This window comes from Eschrichtius robustus, chromosome 15 (assembly GCF_028021215.1).
Source record: "Eschrichtius robustus isolate mEscRob2 chromosome 15, mEscRob2.pri, whole genome shotgun sequence".
Lineage (NCBI taxonomy): Eukaryota > Metazoa > Chordata > Mammalia > Artiodactyla > Eschrichtiidae > Eschrichtius > Eschrichtius robustus.
The window spans coordinates 39,232,501-39,241,262 of record NC_090838.1 but is presented as its reverse complement, the minus strand read 5'-3'; positions in this window follow the sequence as shown (position 1 = coordinate 39,241,262).

Genomic DNA, 8,762 nt, shown 5'->3' with positions numbered 1-8,762 from the left:
TCTCCCTCCCAGGGACTTGATGCTTGGGACCGAGGGACACAGCAGCAGGGAGGCACAGTGGTGTAGGCATGTGTAGGGCCCTTGCTGTTCATTGTGTGGCATGGGCCAGCAGCATCACCTGGGCGCTTTATGAATGCCCACCCCGCATAAGCTGAGACGGAGTCTGCTCTTTAACAGATCCCGTGACTCGTGTGCTCATTTAAACTGGAGAAGCTGCTCTAGAGAGAAGGTCCCCAGACACCTTTTGCCAGGAGACCTGAGCTGCCCTGTATCTGCTGCTCTGGGAAGTTTGGTTCCACTCTCCCTCGGATTCCAGTGGCCTCCACTGAATTGCCTTTTTCTGTCCGGCTAACTTGGTTTCTATATTGTTTATGACCAAGAGAACCTCGCCAATGCACAGGGACAAGTCGGTGGGGACAGTGTACCTCAAGGACAGGCTGACCCAGTTTGCCATACCAACTGAATTCCATCAACAGACAGTCAGTCCTCTGTATTCATAGATGCTTTGAGTCACGTTCAGTGAAAATCCTCCCCAAATGAAAATGATTTTAGCCATTCATCCTTTAGGACAAAGTTATCTTCTTGGATTCTTTTCAAAGGGATCATTTGCTGGGCTGGACACAAGAGAAGTCATAGAGACTTTTCCATGTTCACATTTTGGCAAAGCCTGGTTCTGCTTCCCTAGGAAAGGCTTGTGTTGAAGAAGACCTTCATCCTTTCTCTGCTGACTAGTCCAGCCCGTGGTCACCTGTCCCTCCTCTGAGCCTCCAGAACAGCAGACCTTGACCTTTTGTGTGCCATGGATCCCTTTACAGAATAATGTTTTCAAATGCATAAAATAAAAGACAAAGGGGGCTTCCCTGGCGGCGCGGTGGTTGAAAATCTGCCTGCTAATGCAGGGGACACGGGTTTGGGCCCTGGTCTGGGAAGATCCCACATGCCGCGGAGCGACTAGGCCCGTGAGCCACAGTTACTGAGCCACAGTTACTGAGCCTGCGCGTCTGGAGCCTGTGCTCCGCAACAAGAGAGGCCGCGATGGTGAGAGGCCCGCGCACCGCGATGAAGAGTGGCCCCCGCTTGCCGCAACTGGAGAAAGCCCTCGCACAGAAACGAAGACCCAACACAGCCATAAATAAATTAAAAAAAAAAAAAAAAAAAAGACAAAGGATTTCAAAGAAGCCAATTATATTGAAATACAGATATCAAAATATTTTAAAGGGTGAGTGACTTAATATATACGCTTCTTAATTAACATTAGTAAGATCCAGCAGCACTTCTAATAATCACTGTAATTTCAAAGTTTTGATGAGTAAGTGATTTGAGACATTTGCAACAACTGCACTGTGATAGGAAAACGTTTTATAATTTTCTCTGAATGACGAAGTCACTGTTTCTGCTAATACCAGCGCGGTTTGTTGCCTAATGCATAATTGAAGAAAATGCTAAGTTTCAGCTTGAGTTTCATGAAAATCAAGATGTACTTTTTTTCCTGCCCAAGTCCATGGATCCCCTGAATTATATCTAGGGACGGTTGGTGGACCTGAGGTTAAGAACACTTGCCCTAGAAAGTACCTTGTCAGTAACATGTAATAAATTAATTATAGCCATTGAAATAATGTATTTTTTAAAATGCCAAAGAGATGTATATTAAAGTAAGATTCCAGGCCCCATCACTTCTCCATCTGCCTGCCTGCCCTTCACTGGGGTCTGCTTCTCTTCTACGTGGCATTGTCTTGGCAGGGTCCTGTGTTCGATGGACCTAAGTTTGTCTTCTCTTGTCTGCTGGACCACCACCCCGACTTGAAAGCACAGCAGAGGCTGGGCCAAGAAGGACCACTCAATCAGCATTTGTTGACTCTGCCTGTGATGACTCTTTGAATGTCTATATTTTAAGATTCTGAGATTTTTGTTATCTACCCTGTTGATCCCCTTGATGCAAAATTTGTCATTGGCAGGGGCACCACTAGATGGCAGCAGCATCTCACAGAATCTCCTTTCCCAGCCCTTAGACACCCATCCAAGGGCTATTTATTTTTTGAGTCAGTTCTATTTCTCTCCTGGAAAATCCAAGGTCACTACCCTCCTCACCTCCCCCGACCCGTGTGGATTTCCCAGACAGAGTCTTCACTGCATTATTTTGCTCCTCCAGTGGGAACGCGGTGGGGAAAAGTGGAAGAGTGTGGGTAGGTAGGTAGACTGTCTAAGGTCAGTACAAAATGATCTGACTGGTACGCTTGGGGAATTCAATTCCTACCAGCATTTACTGGGCACCTATTATGTGTCAGACCTAATGCTGTGCTTCATTTACAGGATACACTGTCCCTGTCACAGATGTGTGGCCATGTCCTGAGAATGAAGGAAAAGAGTAGCTGTGGTCTTTGGGCGGGGAGGTTGGAGAACAGTTTAGAGTAGCAGTGGGAACCAGTGCTGGTCTGAGCGGTACTGCTCTCACTGGGCTGTTCACTCCATTTGGAAAATGTAAGTTACAAGAGACTCTGATTGCAACGAAGCTAAAATATGTATATGGATGAAGCCTCGAAGGTGACATGCAAACATGAAGTCAGTAGCTGGGATGCAGTTGAAGGATGATGGTCTATATGAAATATTCTCTATACAAACTACTCTGTCACATTGCCGTTATATAATTTAAAAAATAAAAACATTAAAGAACATATCATTGATGATCCTAGTAAGAAGTAGACCTCAAGCTAGCCCCAAACCTATTACACATGCTATTCTTAGATGAATCAGGTTTGGTGAGAAACCTTACAGTAGATTGTGTTTGGGTCACTGAACTTGACAAGAACACAGAACGTTTCCTTGTGGGGTCGGCAGCTTTGTTTGCTTCAAGGTGGAACAAAAGCCTTTTAATCTTCAAATCCAAGCAGCAGGCTGGCTGACATCAAATGCTTATGTGTATTCCTGAGCAGCAGAGCCGAATCACAGGGTCTTTTTTTTTTTTTTTCCACAGGGTCTTTTTAATTGGAGGTGACTTGCCCTCCTTTCCACACGATCATTTACACGGGCAAAAAGATAAGCTGACTCCTCTTCAAATCTCCTGGCATCAAACAGCCACTAGAACCCTTCTTCTAAAACATACATGCACACACACACACCACCACCACCACCACCAACACACACACACACAATAAAAACAACAACAAATCCATTCAAAAATGAATAAGAACTTGAAGAGAATGAAACTGCTCAGATTGAACTACTTTGGGAAAAGGCATTATTAACCTTTCCCCAAACAATGGAAGTGATGACCTGGATGCGAAGAAGAGATGGTGGTACTGTGGACCCAGTAAACTCTGAACAGGCCAAAGCAGTGTATGAAATCTTGGCTTTATCAACCTTTGTGCCACTGTGCTTTCTTTTCCTAATACAAATGTCCTCTGAAAAATCTCCACCCTATGGCAGCTCAGCCAAGGAGAAAAGGAATTTCCCCTCCACTCCAATCAGGATGGCTCTCCAGAGCAGCAAGGTCACCCCAGAGGTTGCCACATTGTGAGGATGGGGATGGAGAGACATGGGGATTCATGGGAAGCAACCTGGATTTGGAAAATGGGGTAGATTGAAAGAGCCAAACCCCGAGGGAGAGACGGGGATGGGGGGAGCTCTGTCAGTCCCCTGCACCCTGGTCTTTACATCCTAACCTTAATCCTTAAGGTTTGATTCCAGCAAGCTCCTCAGATGTTACCAAAGCTGAGAAAATCCTCCTGCCACACTTCTCTTCAAAAAGTCTAAGAGGGACTTCCCTGGTGGCGCAGTGGTTAAGAATCTGCCTGCCAGTGCAGGGGACACAGGTGTGAGCCCTGGTCCGGGAAGATCTCACATGGCACAGAGCAACTAAGCCCGTGCACCACAGCTACTGAGCGTGCATGCCACAACTACTGAAGCCCACACGCCTAGAGCCCGTGCTCCACAACAAGAGAAGCCACCGCAGTGAGAAGCCCGCGCACTGCAACGAAGAGTAGCCCCCACTCGCTGCAACTAGAGAAAGCCCGCGCGTAACAACGAAGACCCAACGCAACCATAAATAAATAAATAAATAAATAAATATATTTTTAAAAAAAGTCTAAGAAAGCTGAAACCCCAACAGAGGTGATAAAACTTTGCTTTTAGAAATGTTACTCATCATTTAGCAACACAAGCACCAAAGAGAACTCAAACTGCTTTATTTATTGTCAGGCCTTGAGGAACAGGGCTCTACAGATCAGTTCAGACAGCATTTTTGAACATCTCTCAGGAGCCAGGATTGAATGGGGTCAGGATTCTAGGGGTTAGGTGGCCTCTCAGAGCCTCAGTTACCTCCTCTGTAGAGTGTGGATAATCTAGTGCCTATTTCATAAGATTGTTGTGGAAATTAAGTGTCAAGTGCCTGCGGCATTTATTGATAACTGATGGATAAATTGTATGTATCAATATGCTCCTTGGCATGGATTCATTCAACCAAATCTGATGGATCTCTGAGCCCATAAATAAAGATAAGTGAGACCCTATGAATGTATATACATCCACATATATTACATCGATTCTAAAATGTACACCTTTGTGTTTTCACTTATTTGAATTTGGCAACCCTTCTTCTTTCTTGGTGGTAAATGAAAATGGAATAATGGTGTGACTTAATGGTGTGACTACAATCAGTGAAATCTTAGAGTTGGTGAAAACCAGTAATAATCATAAATACAGAGTCATCAGCTCTCTACCATGATCCAGCCTCTAAACAACACTCAGAACCAGAATCCCAGTACAGGTGACTCAGGATGCTGTCCTTTCTCTCCTCTGATATGTCAGCTCCCCTGCTGCCTTTGGAGCACAGGAGTGAGAGGGGCCTTTGGGTGACTGGACTCATCACCTCTGGGCAGCTGAGGGCTGGGCCATACCCAAACTCCAGTGCACATACAGGTCTGTGTTTAGAACGCAGGCCCTTAGGCCCTGCCCTGGGGGATCTGGAAGTGGAGCCCCAGGTGGTTCAGCCATCCCTGGTCCCTCCGTGGTGCCAGGGGATTCTTTGCTGGAGGGGAGCGTCTCAGTTGTGGTCTCAGGAAAGGTTCTTTACCAAGAACCCTGAGTTTGCTTCCAGATGCCGCTTGTCCAGGAGTGTGCTGACGCTGGTGCATGCCGGTTAGCGTGGAACCAGCCACGGTGGGAGCATTTACACCAGAGCAATAGGCAAACCCACCAGCCGAGGCTTTTTAAATTTTTTTTTTCCTTCAGAGAGCCAGTTTACCAGCACACTCTGTAACTTCTCCTGAGCTGGGTGACCTTGAGGGAGGAGGTCATGGAAAACCACTCTGAGTGAGCCTGTCTTTCCATCTGAACGGGGATAATTATATTTCTCCCCTCATGGGGTTGTGGGGGAATAAACGAGTTCATGAGAAAGCATCACGCCCAGGGCTAGGCTCCATCAATTTGCAGTTTATTCTTTTGCTCCAGAAGTTTCCTATAATGTTTTCTCTTTGGGAACATACCAGGGAGAGAATGAAGTGAAACGAACATTCTTCATGAGACAATTCAAATCTCCATGTGGGTAACTAGCATTTAACAGTAAGGATAATAGCAATCAACTTTATATGACTTTTTATAGTTTAACCAACTGTTTTTAATGTGGCACAGCCTCCCAGGGCAGACACTGCTCTCCCCATTCTTCAGATGAGGAAACCGAGCCTCCGAGAAGTGACTTATTCTGTGTCAGGTGGCTTGCAAGTGAAACAGGAACCACGACTTTTGACGTACTTTTTTTCTTCCCCATCGCATTACAACAGAGCCTGTGTGAAGGGCCATGGCTGGACAGGGAGGTGGGTGGCAGTAAAACAAACCAAACCCCCGAGCCCCACAAGGTTCCTGCCCAAAGCTGAAAGTTTAGTTGGAAAACCTAAAACACCCACAAGGGAATCACTTGGGAACGATGACCAAGCAGAGCTGCAAAAGGTGCCATCAGCGGATGGTTTAGTGAATTCACATACTCAAACACATGGAGGGCGACGCAAGACCATCTCACAACCTTCAGATGAACAAACCTGAACAGATGCTCCCCTGGACTGTGTCTCTCAACTGTGTTGTGGTTCTACTACCTTTGCTCCGGTGTTTGCAGGGGGAAGCCGAGCTCGGGGCTGAGCGGCGGCTTTTCTCTTTCCCTTGGCTGCAGTTAGGCTCTTGGTCTTCTCCAAGACAAACACTAAATTCTTGAAAGCTGAGGCTTTCCACCCTGGGTGTGAATACAGATGGTGATTTAGTCTTTGGTTTCTCCAAGTATGAACTTTATGGCCCGAGCTCCTTATTGACTTATGAGCTGATTAAAAGGAAGGAAAAAAAAACCTCTTCCAACTAAAGACACTCACCAGACCTTTCCAAAGTTTAAATAAAGTTGAAATTCAGCAGCAGTTTGGCTGCGGTTGAGGAAAGGGAATTTGAGTCAAGTTCAGCCTTCGTGTTCAGAAGGTGTTCAAGGGTCCAGCCCTGTGGCTGCAAGGGGCACAATGTCTTCCCTTAGAAAGGGAAAAAGTTTGCTTCCAACGTTGGTTGCCTCAGCCTTGGGCTTTGCTGAGAAGATAGAGGCAACTATTCAAATAATTCAGGAGTCCAGAGAGAGCAGGGGGGACCCGGCCATCTAGCTTCTGGACATGGTGTAACATGATGGTGACCATCAGCTGTCCTGATCATATCACCCCAGGGCCACCTGGGCACACAGCCCTCTGGGTCTCTCAGCCCTCATCTGTGGCTCAGTGAAGGGGTGGTTTTTTAGGGGCTGGGGCTAAATCTTGCACATGATGTGTCTGGCCAATGCAGAGTTTTAACTTTTCTTCCCTTCCCTTCCAAAAATGTGTGTGCCGTTAGGAGGGAAATGCCGCTACGATTCATACTTCTCACTCTTTCCTAATTTTTACACCCACTTCACACACCCACAGAATAGGAGACTGGTAAGGACTCTTTCAGCTTTAAAGATTCCATGATTAAGATATTCATGAGTCATCCACATCTTGAAACACTAAAATCATTTTGTTGAAAAATATTTGTTGATACGGAAAAATTATTCACAATGTAATGCTGTGTATAAATGATAATGCTGGTACTAGAAAGTCATGTACTGAAATGTGAACTCTGGAAATCTCTGGGCTTTGAGATGAAGGGTGACGTGCTTTTCATCTTTCTGCAGCAGATGATATCATAATTATTACTTTCTGAGTTCTGGGTGAATGGTAAGCTCTCTGAATGCAGGGTCCATGCTGATGTATTTCTTGATGTGTCCATAGTGGCAAGAACGATTTTAGGGATACAGGAGCCACTGGCTGAATATTTGTTGAATGAATTAATGAATGCTTTTCTGGGTTGTATCAATAGAAATAGTACAATGAACGCAAAATACTTTTATTTATTATTGAAGGGTAGGGGGAGTAATAAATGCTAATGAACAAAAATAAGATGTACTCTGATGAAATTTCATATTCTTAAATATCTTCATTAGAAAACAAACAACAGGGCTTCCCTGGTGGCACAGTGGTTGAGAATCTGCCTGCCAATGCAGGGGACACGGGTTCGCGCCCTGGTCTGGGAAGATCCCACATGCCGCGGAGCAACCGGGCCTGTGAGCCACAACTACTGAGCCTGCGTGTCTGGAGCCTGTGCTCCGCAACAAGAGAGGCCACGATAGTGAGAGGCCCACGCACCGCGATGAAGAGTGGCCCCCGCTTGCCACAACTAGAGAAAGCCCTAGCACAGAAACGAAGACCCAACATAGCAATCAATCAATCAATCAATAAATAAATCTTTAAAAAAAAAAAACAAACAACAGCATCAACAGACCATAATGGAAAGAATATAAAAAATAATGTATATATATGTATAACTGAATCACTTTGCTGTACAGCAGAAATTAACACATTGTAAATCAACTATACTTCAATTAAAAAATAATTTTAAAAAGTAAAAAAAACAACGAAACATCAACAACCCACAGAAGTTTGAATATTGGGTAAGTAAACAGCCCTGCTGAACAGGGCTTCTGCTGTTGTGTCAGCTTCGGGGGGAGATATTGTCGAGTCCAGGGACACCCCCCAACCCAGCCCTGGAGAGTCTCTGAAGAGCGCACAGTCTCCCCCAGAGTGTCAGCATGGACCCTGAGACCCCTTAGCCACCTCAGGGCTGATCCCCTGGCCGAGGGAAGGGGAGACGGTGAAATTGGATGAGAGTTTGGGGCTTTGATATTCAAGTGAACTGGCTTTTGATTACAGAAAATAGGACTTTATTTATACCCAAAAGTAAGTGGAAAGCTATGGAACCCACCTGCGATTTCATTGGAGGAACGTGAGCTGCTAGAGAATCTTCTGAGCCTCCGCTTGCACCTCCCGCCCCGCCCGAGGCAGCGCATCAAATGAATGGATTCCACCTGTTAGAGATAAGAGCTGCTGTGTCCTTGAAGGAGCCTTGTTGCCGCCCGTGTCCCTGTTTCTACCAGCCCGCTGCCCCTCGCAGTCCTGGTGCCCGAGGTGGTCAGCAAACGTTTTTAAGAGGAATGAAAGGGGATCCTCAGGCAGCTGGGGGTGCTGCACTCAGGACATTTGGTGAAGGTCAGAGGAGCAAGAAAGCAGGGCCGAGAGGACGCATGCACGTGTGATGACAGTATGGGGCGGGGAGCAATGGTTGTGTGCATTGTTGGGAGCCCCCAGACAGATTCAGCTTCTGGGCTTGGATCAGGTGCAGCTGCTGCTCCCCACGGTACCACATCCTGCACCCAGGCATCCTCCCAGGGTCTC